General features: G+C 39.3%; 1 long non-coding RNA gene across 1 annotated transcript; it reads right to left on the reverse strand.

The window, feature by feature from the left end:
* Positions 1-5,729: 5,729 nt before the first annotated feature.
* Positions 5,730-9,035, reverse strand: LOC132328068 (uncharacterized). The gene is made up of 2 exons (XR_009486674.1): positions 8,691-9,035; positions 5,730-5,858 (listed from the first exon to the last, which is right to left on the reverse strand). It is a non-coding gene; the product is annotated as an uncharacterized LOC132328068 (long non-coding RNA).
* Positions 9,036-12,909: the final 3,874 nt, after the last annotated feature.

Raw genomic sequence — 12,909 nt, forward strand, 5'->3', positions numbered from 1 at the left:
TTATGTAAGCGGGCAGAAATGGCAGAATCAGAAATTTCCAAAAAAAGGCCCTTTGGGGCCAATGTCACTCAGACATTTCCTTGTTTCCTCACAGTTTATGTGGATTTGTTATGTTTTCTGGTTTAATTTGGAGGAATTGCACGAAGAGGTGTGAGCTATCTTACAGTGCCATGCTCAAGTCTTTGGTTTGAAAGGGCCAAAGTGACCATCTGTGAAATCTTGAGGGACCAGGAGAAGCAGATTCACCTCACAATTAATGTCCCTTTCTGCATGAGAAATAATAATACCTCTCAAAGCAGCCAGCTAAGGCTTAATGAACACTCACAAGCCAGAATAAACTTAATAAGCCTGAATTGATGAAGACAAAGATAATCACAAAAAAGAAAGTTCTGCTCCTGTGTTGAGATGAACCCGGGTGTGATCAGCACAGCACCAGCAGCAGGGACACCTCTCCCCAAAGCATCCCATGGGCTGGAGGAGAATCTCACAGCTCTGGGGATCTAAAAGCTCCTCAAAAGGGCTGAAAACAGATTGTACTTAACCAAATCACACTTAATGAGAACCAGAGCTTACCTGAGTTCACAGTTCAGGTTATAAAACTCCATGCTTCTAACGAAAGTATTCCCTAGAATAATGCCTGGGGCCTTGCCCCTTGACACTCCTCAGGTGCACACTCCAGTGAAAATAATTTGAGGATATAAGGGGAAAAGGAAAAAGAGGAAATCTCTTAATAATGTTATAGTATTTAAGTGTTTCCTTATTTTAAACTGATCTGGTTCCCAAACAGGGAAGGATTAAAATGAAAGAACAAATCAATAGTCCCTCAAAAATAACAGTGTGATAAGATCTCCCTGACTCACTTTTCTGTTTGTATTGCCAGAGCCCTTCAGCTCCATTACTTTATCTTGTTATCCTCTGGCAAGGTGAGGGAAGAAATAACCATGTCTTGGAGAGAGATCTTCCTCCTCACTAATGCAGGCACAGCTCTGGTGTGAAAGTTTTAAAATCTTGGACATGGGAGAGGCAATTTCAAAGCAGTAACCAGTAGTTATTACATCTTTTTTTTTGACCTTGAATTTTCTCTGAATGCTGCCCACATATTGGGATATGTTCTCAACACTTGCTAACAGCAAGATGGTTCCTCAAAACAAGAAGTGTTGACATGCAGAGTAACTGCAGCAATGCAAATAGTTTAGTCTTGTCCTATATAAACTCTTCCACGACAAATAAATTTTTATATGTTTGCATGCTTGATTCCTTCACCTCAAACTTCTTCTCACAGCCAAAATCAAATTTTTCTTACGGATCAAAACTTACTCTCTCTTTCAATTCACACCAAAAATACAGCTGACCCAGTTACCATTGAGATGCTCAGTCAGAAATCAGCTGGGGAAAGCAGGATGAATGACATTCTGGATCAAATGCATAATTAAGGCATCCTAAATACAGCTGGCCATAATTTTTCAAAGGAAGAGGATTTTATATAGCTTTTTGTACATCAACATCTTTCAGCATTTTTTATGTTGTCAAAATTTTGGGGTTTTTACTGTCTCACATATTTTGAATATAACTATTTCTACCAAAGCAGCTTGGAACTCTTAAAGAAAAAAAAAAATCAAAGCAAGTTTTCAACAAGAAATTTGTTTTCAAGTACAATGTTTTTTTTGTGGACTGTAACTTCTCTTCCCTGGAAATACAACTTCATAAAAAATGAAAGCTTTGATTCTTTTTCTGAAAACTTTCAGCTAAACTTATTTGCTTTTTTCCTCCTTATTTTTTAATCCCAAAAAATGTCTTTAAAGTAACAATTATTTTTCTGATTAGATCAATAATCTCTGCTTAACTGACATCTGCTTGCAAGGAGGTTACTTACAATTTTGAAGTGATTATCATTATTTTCATTTCCCTAAAACTCTACATTAAACTCTACTCTTCTGGTTGGAACACTCAGAAGTTTTCCTTGCCCTCCTTTATGTGTGGGTGATATTTGGTCACGTTTTGCCATTTGATTGCAACATGAACAGAGTAGATTATTTTTATTAATTCTTCATTCAAGAAGGATTGACTGATATGCTGAAGTTCTCATTGACTGAAATGCTGATTACCATTAAGTTGTTTTAGAAATTCCAAACAGAACTTCCTTTAATCAGTTCAGACTGGTCTTAGAGTTTTGTTGGAAGCAAAGTTAATCATGAAGACATGAAGTCACATAGAAATGTTTTCTATTGTTTTAACTTTAGTATCTCCTTTTAGATACTTGTTTTCCATCTTGACATTAACATTGTTTGATTTCTTTGACTCCAAACTATTCTTTTTTATAGCTTGTTTGCACTTTGAGAAGGAAACTAGTTATTTGCAGAGATCTAGCCTTTGTAGCATGTGTGTGTGTCTGCATGTCTATGTGTTAATTCACGAATTTTCACCTACTCTGGGAAACTGATCTTGGACCAAATCACAGGAATGCACATGGCTGGGTACATGGCAATTATGTTCTTGCTAAACTTCAAATTTATTTAGATTGGAAAGATTCTTCCATCATTACACATATATTGTGTCATAGGAAAATAGTTGATCCTGAGACAGGATGGCATTTAGATCTAAACCTTATGAATAAATTTAGTCCAGTAGGATTGAAGACATTAAATAATGAATTAGCTTTATGTGTTTTATGATCTTTCACCACAGCTTTATTTTACTATGAGTTTAGAGAAATTGTTTAAACTTTACAACTTACTTTCTTACTATTGAATATGATAAGCTACAAATTTTACTGTAGGGAATTCGGGTTCTTACACTATCAGTCTTACTGCAGCCCATTTTGAGAATTAGTAACATCAGAAAGAAGCAAAAGTGGGACTTACAGTCCCAGATAAATTAGGGCAAAACTAAACTGCAGGAAATTGATATTCAAACCCTCTCATGGATGCAGAATAAACAAACTTCAGCAGCTGATACAAGAGAGAATCTGTTCAGATGCTTCTTTGGTGAGCAGAGAGCAGCAGAGTTCTATGGAAATTAAAGATTTCTCTAGTGCTACAAGATTGAGAAGGAATTTGGGAAACAGAGCACTTGGAAGCAGAACAAGGGGACAGTCAGGCTAAAGAAATGAAGTTATCAAAACATGACAGTACAGTAACGAGAGGGATATATACTAAGCTGATGAAAAGCAACACAGAAATAGGAATGAAAGCTGCTTGTCAAATTTAACTACTCAGTAGGCAAGCGTTTATTTGGGTGGAGATTCTCCAAACAGCAGGAATGTGCTGAGAGAGCATTAGAACTTCATTGTATGGCTGCAATCCCCCAGTGCTAGCTGAGCTGGTCTGGCTCTCTGAACTGCACAGGGAGTGCAAGATTGCCAATAAGAGCTCTGCATTTTCTGCCTTTTGTGAGTTCCATTATTTTATCATGGGAGGTTTTTGGTCATATTTTTTTTCCACATATACACAGAGATTATTATTCTGCTCACAGAGCTGCAACAAGTGAAAACTGGCTGCCCTGGCAGAATTCCTTGATACATTTTGTGCAGCTTCTGATTGCATTTCCATCTCTCCCACAGCAGTCCCCTGTGCCCAAGGAGGCAAAAATACAGGCAGCAGAAAAGCCACTGCCAAAGCACCAAGCTTTGACCAGCCCCTTAACTGCCTGTGACACATAAGAAATGAGGAGAGGTGGGGGTTGATCTAACAGTGACTGTCGTTGGCCAGTGAATATAAATTTCATGTTTGGGTGTCCTTAGTGCTGTCTAGGGAGGTTTTTATTCTACAGCAAGTATTCTCTGTCCTCTGGCAACTGGGGCAAAGCTGGAATAAGGTGCTCTGGCTAATCTGACGGAAACAAAGTGAGATTTGTTTAGGAGCTTGGATATGCTTGTTGTGAAGGCTGGTGGGCCCACACAAAATGGGTCCATTATGGTTCCTTGGAGGGAGGGACCCTAAGTTGGAAAAATCTCCCCTGTTGAAGGCAACTGAGCAGAGCCTCTCCCAGGATGCTTTATCATGTATGCAAATGTACCCCAGTTCTTCCTCCCTGGTTGGCTATTGGCCTCTCCGCCCCTTTTTCTTTATATGTACATCCCCTAGAATGTTCTCTCTTCCCTGCTCACCCATTGGCCCCATATTGCCACAGTGTCCCACCCCCTTTACCTCCTGGCTGCCACCTCTTGTCCCATCTCTGCAGTGCCCTGAGCCCTCAGCCCCTTGGCCCTGATGCTCTGCTCCACCCCCCTGTCCCCATATTTAAACCTGGACCCTCCACAGTCCTTTTGTCTTTGTCACTGGACCCCTTTATTTGTGTGGCTGGAATAAAACTCCTCCTTGGAGCTCCATACAAAGATCCTTCCCACTTTGTTGTTAATGATTCTACAAGAGCTCCCCGAAGCTTGTGCTTGAGTGATGGGGTGTGTGTGTGCCTGAGCCACCGAGCAGCTTTGTTGTTGGAGACCCTTCTGGAAGGCTGCAACACCACTGCCTCTTGGTCCATTGCCAGCAGGCTAGCAGCTTGCTACAGCTCTGGACCTCAGTGCTGCAGGTGACCAAGTCAGGCACCAACCCAGCTTTAGCTCCTGCAGCACTGATTACACAAACACCCTGTGTAGCATAATCTGTGCAAGGCCACAGCTGGTTTGATATCTGCATGTTACAGGGGCCCATGATAAAGTCCAATGCCACAACACTCAGGATAAACCTCCAGTCTGGGCACTTGCAATGTCACTGAATGAAACTGGGATCAAATGGATCATCATGTTGGAATTGCTGCAATCTCCAATGAGGCAGTTCTCCAGCCCCACTGAATGTGACCTTTTAGCTCAGCTGTATCACATAGAGAGTGAACTTGTAAAGGAAAGACAAAAATCCCAGACAGGTTTTCCCTGAATACCAAGAGCTGCATGTTTCTGCTCCCTGCAAAACTGCTTTCCCTGAAGCCATCTAGTGGAACACAACCAGAATGTTCCCAATCAGAGAAAAATGAAGAGAAGGTTATTGCAGGCATTCAGAAGATCTCAGTACAAGTAGAAATCAAACAGGCAGCAACCTTGCTGAAAGTCTGCCTAAAGCATCATTTTCAGCTACACAGTAGCAATTTTATTAGGCAAACTCCTCTCTTTAAGATAACATCCCGAATGTAACAGGCTGATTTCTCCTATCAGCTTGGTTGTACTTTGGCATAACTCTGTTTTGCATTAATGAGCGTGTTTGTGATTACATAAAGGTAAGTGATGTGAATGGGGCATATTATGTGTATATTGAGGTGTTTTCCTAAGCAACCTTTTTTTTTTCAGACCCAGAGACTGTCTATTTGAGATAGGTGTAAACAACTCACAGAAAAACTAACTCTGCTTGATAAATCCTGGGTTTGTTCCTACCGTTAGCACAGCCACAGGTGGCTCCAAAGGACTAAAATTTCCCCGCAGCTGCGAGTAGGTGTGTACTGATCCATTCAGGAAAATCCCTGCTCTCTTAGGAGGGCAAAGGAAATGCACAAAGTACTATAGCAAATTAATAAGGAAACCATGAGGAAAAAATAGGATATTTCTTAAGCTAACTGCAATAACTAAGTGAGGGGACAAAACAGGGTCAGGTCACACTGTATACCAGGCAAATACTTTTTTCCCCACATACTAATAAAACAAGAATGCAGAGCTGCACTACCTGTCCTTCTCCCAAGTTCCTTCTTCACTCCAGTACTTCCATTTTAATTGCCAGCTGGGTTCACCAGAAACAAGTTACTCTGAAGGACTGTGAGATACTTTATTGAAGGGCAGCTGTGGCAACTGAATGTTAATTCTGCTCCTACTTCCACTCACTCTTCACTCTAGAGCAATTTACAGCCATGTTCCTCCCACAGTTTTTCCACCTCTAAAAAAAGAAATGGCAGGATAAAAAAAACCACTAGAAGTTGGAATTCTTTTACTGTAAGGTTGGTGTCATCATGTAAATTTTGACATTAATGGTATTGTCCTGCTGAAATACTTCTCCATAAGATAAACACTAACAACTAATCACCTCTTTGTGGCTTAGTCCAGTTTATAAGTGCTGTGAACTCTGATGGTTTCACACCTAGGTCTGGGTTATGCCAAAGCATTAAATGACAAGAAAATATAGTTGAATATTTGAAAAGCCTTTTGAGGATAAAAAGCACCCATAAACTGCAAAATGAGTGTTATTGAATCTATGCAGAGCTGAAATGGAAAGGTGGAATTACCAGTCTTACTAGTACTTTCAGATCATTGACATTGAACATTGAGTTTAAAATTAATCATTTTAACATGATTCCTCATCTTGAAAACTATATTTCTGAATGATGCCAACAGAGCAAGAGGATAACCCTATACAGGAAATGTAAATCAAGGTTTTAGACTGGGAAGCAGGAGGTTCATACTGCTTTATTCTGAGTTCCCTTTTACCCCACAAAAAGTTGGGATAACGGGACAGACTAAGATTGTCTGAAGAGCAAGTTACTATCTAGGCAAAGCTAGGACTGTAGAATTTGTCCTTAAGTGGATGACTTTTATTTATACTTGGAGCTCTTTTCCCCATCCAAGATTGCCCCATAACAGAACCAATTACAGATTCTCAATTATTTAGGCTTTTGATTGCTGGAAACACTAAGGTCTTGGGTGTTTTTTTTCTGAATTCCCAGGGTTTACTTGCACAATTCTCATTAATATTCATGTGAGTAAAATATCTTAAAAATCCCAATGCACACAAAAAAATAAAAGACTCCTAAGTGAATGTCTATTATCAAATGACAAAGAGCTGTAGTCTTTGCAAAAGCCAGCAAAGAGTACTCTGTTTAATGTGTAATAAGTGTCCTATTATCCATTTAGTCCATTTACATTGAATGAGTCTGGTTTTTCCAAAGCCTTTCACTTTGTCACAGTGAGTATGGGAGGCTGACAATAAGGATGAGCCACTCTGAGCTCTTGGATTGTTACACTGATCTCTCCTTACCTCAGCAAGAGCTGGATCCACTCATTAGCAGAAAGGAAACAGGCAAGACAACAGCCCCCAGTAGAGCCCTCAAGGTACCAATCTGACAATGATCCCATTATAAACCTCTTGCCATCAAAATGTTTTTATTCTCACCCATTACTCAATCTTCAGGGATTCAGACTTAGAAAACAAGGACAAAATGGCTCCCTTCTGAACTGCTCTGAGGAATGTAAGACAGTGCTGAAAATCTAAGCCAAGCTATGTGTTTTTTATATGCTGCCTAATTCTCAGAAATTGTTGTGTTTTTTTTTTTTTTCCACAACAGTGCCTTTTTCTTTACAAGACATGGCTTGTCTTTTTAGGACAAGCCTTCCATGGTGCCACAGAATGGGACACTAACACACAGTGCTGTCCAGCAGAGAACACAAATACACAGTGCTTTCCATGCAGAGGTTTTTCAAGCATCAGGGACACCATCATGAGTTAGTTAATCTTTTCATACCAAGAGGGTCAATATTTGAAAAGAGGGAATGCAAAACAATTACTGATTTCAAAAATATTTCATCATATTTTAGTATAAGTTAAAGGGTGGAGTGTAGGGGCAGAGTTCTCTTTCATCACATGTAATTTTTCCTATTTCATGTGCTAGCATTCCATCCAGCATACAGAAGACCAGAAAAACTATTACATTATTACTGGGAATTATATTGATCTGAAAACTAATGGCTGTCTCACTGCTGTGTTGTCTTAGATAGCATGAGTTCTAACATCATTATAGTGCAAGGATTTCATATCACCAGAGCTTCAAAACTCCTCGATGTTTCCCACAGGCAGCTCCTCTAAGCACTGACAGTTCCTGGTCCTTGCAGCAGCCATCTGACTCCAGATCCCACCAATCCACTCTTTTACACCACTTGTTCTTGTTGGCTACAGGTGTGGCCTGTTAAGATCAGGCCTGCTTCTAATCTTTAGTAATTGGTCCAGCTGCAACTCACTGGGGGATAAGATTACCTTCTATACCACCTTCATTTACCCATACTGTATCCCCCTACACTGCTGTGTATTTAAAAGTTTATCCTTCCCAATGTGTATTAGCCATGTCAAAATACTGATTTTCAAAATAAATATTCTTACCCAGATTCATACTCCTTTTATTTTTTTAATCGGTGCCTACTAAAAAGAAACTACACTTTTCTGTAACACATTTTCCACAATACTTTTAGCTGATTAAAGAAAGAAATAAGGCTTAAATAACTATATAAATAAATCAGAAGACTAAAGTCCCATGGTCATACCAGCCTGGACAAAGACTATCAAGCAATAACTGACACTGGCTAGACTGAATTGATATTTATATGTGTTTGGATTAAAACTTTGAATTTCCTTTTCTATCTTTCATCTGCTGGGAGTGATTGTATGAGTAGTGTTTATTATCAGCAAGTTGTAAACAAATACCAAAAATATTTCAGGAATATATATTGAAATCAGGATTAATTTTGTTTCTTTGAAATCCCGTTTTCTTCCACTCTTCCATGAAAGTTTCAGTAGCCCACTAGGAGAGCAAAAGTAATGCAAAACAGACAGACTGGGCTTCTTAATACACATCAAAGAAGGCAATCAAGCATGCCAGCTTTCCAGTGGCCCTTGATTTGACATGACTTTGAAAAAAGGACTCAGACAATTTTGAGTAACAAACAGGCAGAAGTACCACAACATATTTTTGAACAAAATTCTAACATACTAAAGGTAAATTACCTTTCAGAAGTATTTTTCAAAACTCTAGTTCATCTGGGCTTAGATGCAGAGAAAATTGCTTTGATCAAACTGCAGCACATTTCCCAGCATGGTTTCAGTACATTATTTGCTGAAGGAAACAGAGATACAGAAATTAAATTCCAGATCTCAAACTGGACTGAAATTAAAGACAAGCAAACAAACAGGAACTGAGAAAACCTTGCAGAAATTAGTGTAAATTGCTTAGAAACAGATATAATGATTTAACACCCCTGGTACTCCACACCAGTTTTCCAGGAGGCTTTAGAGAACAAGCAGAAATAAAGACTTACTCATACATAGTTTTTAAACAAATGCAATGCCTGACCCAATTTGCTGTTCCCTTAAAGACCATCTAAACAGGTGAAAAAGGCAAATTCAACTAGGTTTATAGCCCGTTGTTTTCTTTTCTGGAGGCTACACACTGAGTAATTGTTAGAACATTCCTTATTGTCAGCATTTGAAAGGAATAAATGACTAGGTAAGGAGTGTTTACCTGAGTACCATTTATTGATCAGTTGGCTTCCAAGTCATCTTTGGCAGAAGGGCCACTTCTAGTCTTTCAGTATGCAGCTGAACACAAGTTATTTTGGCAAATGACTACATACAACCCTCTCCTGACTATGCCTGAGGAACTTGTCGGTTTCACAGCACTTTCAATTTCTTTTGAATAGCATTTGGAAGCTTGTATTTTTATGGTGAGAATTGTATCAAAGGTTTGATAAAATTTAGAGCTTTAACACTGCAACTGATAATGGCTATGATCCACATAAAGCCTGGAGTCCCAATCTTGTGAAAATTATATGTGTGCCATGAGATACCATATAAACTTCATGAAAAATTCTGGCTGAAGACAATAAATGAGAATTTCACCCATGAGAGAATTTCTGGCTGAACAGAATTAGAAGAATTTCAGCCATATGAGAATTTTAGGCTGAATAGAGGATCATGAAGGTCCTCTGGAAGGACATCTGTCCTTCTGCATCACAGCTGTCCAGCAGACTCCAGCTTGCAATCCACTCTTGGTGCTTCCCCTTATTCTACAATTGCAAATGCTAAAAGAAATGGGCTTGTAACTTTCCACCATTCCAGTGCAAGGATGAAAAAGGTCTCTTTCATGCATTGCTTCTGGCTTCCTGAAGGACAAGGTTTGCATTTCAGAAATCAAACCACCTACTTCATGCTGTGGTACAGGAGTTGCCATGGGAGGTGCTTATTATAGCAAATCCTTCCACCCAAGTGCCAACAGCATAAAATAGATGTACTCTAAATATCTTACCAACTTTTTGAAAGAAATAAACCAAACCTCTTTCAAAGTAACATGAATATCACAGTATTACGCAGTATTACAGAAAATTGGTCAGCAATAGAAAAAAATTGAATTAGAGTCATAGGATATTTGAATCATTCTTTAAATCTGTTCCCAGAGCAGTTGTGTGAAAAGCTGCAGAAAATAGCTGTTCTTCAACCAGTGAATTTGCTTTTCTTTGGTAATTAATGAAATTAAAAGTTCACTAGGGAAATTCCTGTTGTATTATTTCATGGGCAGTTACAGCACAGTTATACTGAGGATTTGAAGAGAGAGACTGGGCTTTCTAAAATAAATGTACTTGGTTTTCAGACAAGGGAAAATAACTTTGCTCTGCTAAGAGGCAACATAATGTAATCCATAAATCTCTTCACTTTATGGGCAAAGGACTCAGCTGTGAGCTAGGCTGCAGATACCTTCTATCAAAGAAGTACCCAGAAAATTGGCAATCATACACTGAAAATCTTGTCTTTAAACATTTCAGGATAGGAAAAATAGAAAGAAAACAGCATTTCATACATTTCATGTCATGATTATATCATCACTTAATCTCTGTACAGGTACATAGATGACTATCTTATCCTTTATTTCCTAGCAGAAAAAAATTCAGATGATGAAATGGCCAAGACCCAGCTCAACACCTTGTGTACTGGAACATGCCCCTTAAACCAGCCAAAAGCCAGCAGAAATGGCCACTCTGCATACGTAGCAAGTGATGAAGACATGAGCCTGTCCACTTAAGAGTTTTGGCCTCTAAGAAGAGGGCTGAAAAGTTGTAATCAGTGTTTTTTGTTCTCTGCTTCAGACCCAAGACCTGGGTCAATTTTCCTTAATAGGTATGTTACTCCATAAGGACAAAAAAATTCTTCCAGTCATGTAGCTCAGTGGTATTCCAGTTTGACTCATAAAACCCTTACTATGGAAATTCTTCTTGCAATTCAACTATTGAAATTTGCATTAGTAGGAAACATGCTCCATACACAAAACTCCCTGATGCTTTCAAACCTGTTTGCAGACTGGTGAGGCAACACCACCAGTGACACTGAAAATTTCACAATTGCCAAAAAAATGTAACATTTTCCAGCAGTTTATTGTGGGATAGATATTTCCTTAAGGGGGAAAAAAGTCATAAACAGCATTCTGTAAGCACCCTCTCAGCTTGAGACAGGATGTTTATCACAACACAATGGAAGCTCTGAGCAGGCCTTTCTCAGTGGCACTTGACTGCATGTAAGAGAGTAAGGACCAGGTTAGTCAATAACTTTGCACTTTGCATAGGCTGCAAAGGACGTGAAGTTAATTTTTAATTATCAGTTATTGTCATACTGTATTTTATAGGTGTCCTGGTTTAGGAATGGCACTCCCCAGTTTAGTACGCCCCCTTCTGGAGACTCTCCTGAACCAGACACCGCTTGCTCGCCCCATCCTTCCCCTCCCTCTTCCCACTCTGGGGATGGCATTGAGAATTGCAGGCACAAAAAAGTAAAAATTACGTGTTGAGATAAGCACAATTTACTGGAAGCAGAAATGAGACAAGAAAATGAACTGCAATAGCAACAATATTAATTACAAAAGGTATAAGGCAAAAAACCAATTCACACAGAAAAACCATGACAAAAAACCAACTGGTTCTTCCCCCCCACACCACTCTGGATAGGTCAATGACAGATCTTTGCACTTCTCTTGGATGATGCTGCTTTCAAGGTGTAACTAAATACATTTCTTTCCTGGAAACAGAATATTTGATGACTAGGAGATTAGTATTCACTCCTGGTCAAACTCTCCTGTACTCCTCCCAACACTGTCTTCATCAGTTTGAGAGGCTATTGCCACTTCAGCAGTTCTGAGACTGCAGTCTTGGCCAGGTCTGGAGAAGGATCTAGCTGAAAATAACTCTCAGGGAGAAAGCAGTAACTACTGAAATAGGATCAAGCCCTAACAGTCAAGTAATACATGTAATAATCTCTAGCCTATGACAGACTACAAGCAATGTTAACACAGTTGAACTTGCCAGTCTGGGAGCAAACTGATCCAAAAGAATGGCAACAGTTACAATCTGAAGTCAGACTAAAATAATCTCCCTAAAGAAATTCCACAGAGAATAAAGCACAATGATTCTACTGTGGGATCTGAAGCAAACATTCTGTTACTTTGCACCACAGGGCAGAGGTCTTAGGGTAAGAAGACAGGCATGTAGCTCTCCTACTGCATTAAAACATCATTCTCTTGTGTTCTGCTCTCTTCCGGCTACAAAGATTAAATAAGTTGGTTTAAGAAAGCTACTGGGCACTCCAGAACAAACTCTGGCAGGTTTCTGGTCCAAAGAACTCAGAGAGGATGGGAATCAGCAGGCTCTACACTTTAACATGCTGTGCTCAACCCCAAGGATGTGTGGAGACTGCAATGTTAAGCAAAATGAAAGGTTTTGCATTAAAATATTCAGTGTATATTTCAGCTGTGGTTAATACAGACAACTGCCCCAGCACTAATGATCCCTTCATTTAGTATTAAACTCTCCTTTTATCTTCACAAATACACCAAAACCCAAAGCACTTGCAATCCCAGGTGCACTGCACACAATATTTTTAGCAAGATTATTTAAGTTGCCATGCACTTTGTATAGGCATGACTGACCCAAGTGCATCAGCTGTCAGAGGCTGGTTGGGGAAATCAGGCTTTTCATGGAAAGGCACAACTGGCACATCAGTCAGGACCAGCTACTAACATACGGATCACCACTCTCATGAGGAAAAAAGCACCATCAAGAGTCCTTCAAAATAAGAATATTACAGGATTGATGTAGTCATGTTAATAATGGACAACACAGCTAAGAAGAGGCTTTTTATTAAAGCCTGTTATTTGGCTTAGTGAAAATAATAGCTTAACTGCTGC

The sequence above is a fragment of the Haemorhous mexicanus genome, chromosome 5 (assembly GCF_027477595.1).
Source record: "Haemorhous mexicanus isolate bHaeMex1 chromosome 5, bHaeMex1.pri, whole genome shotgun sequence".
Taxonomy (NCBI): domain Eukaryota; kingdom Metazoa; phylum Chordata; class Aves; order Passeriformes; family Fringillidae; genus Haemorhous; species Haemorhous mexicanus.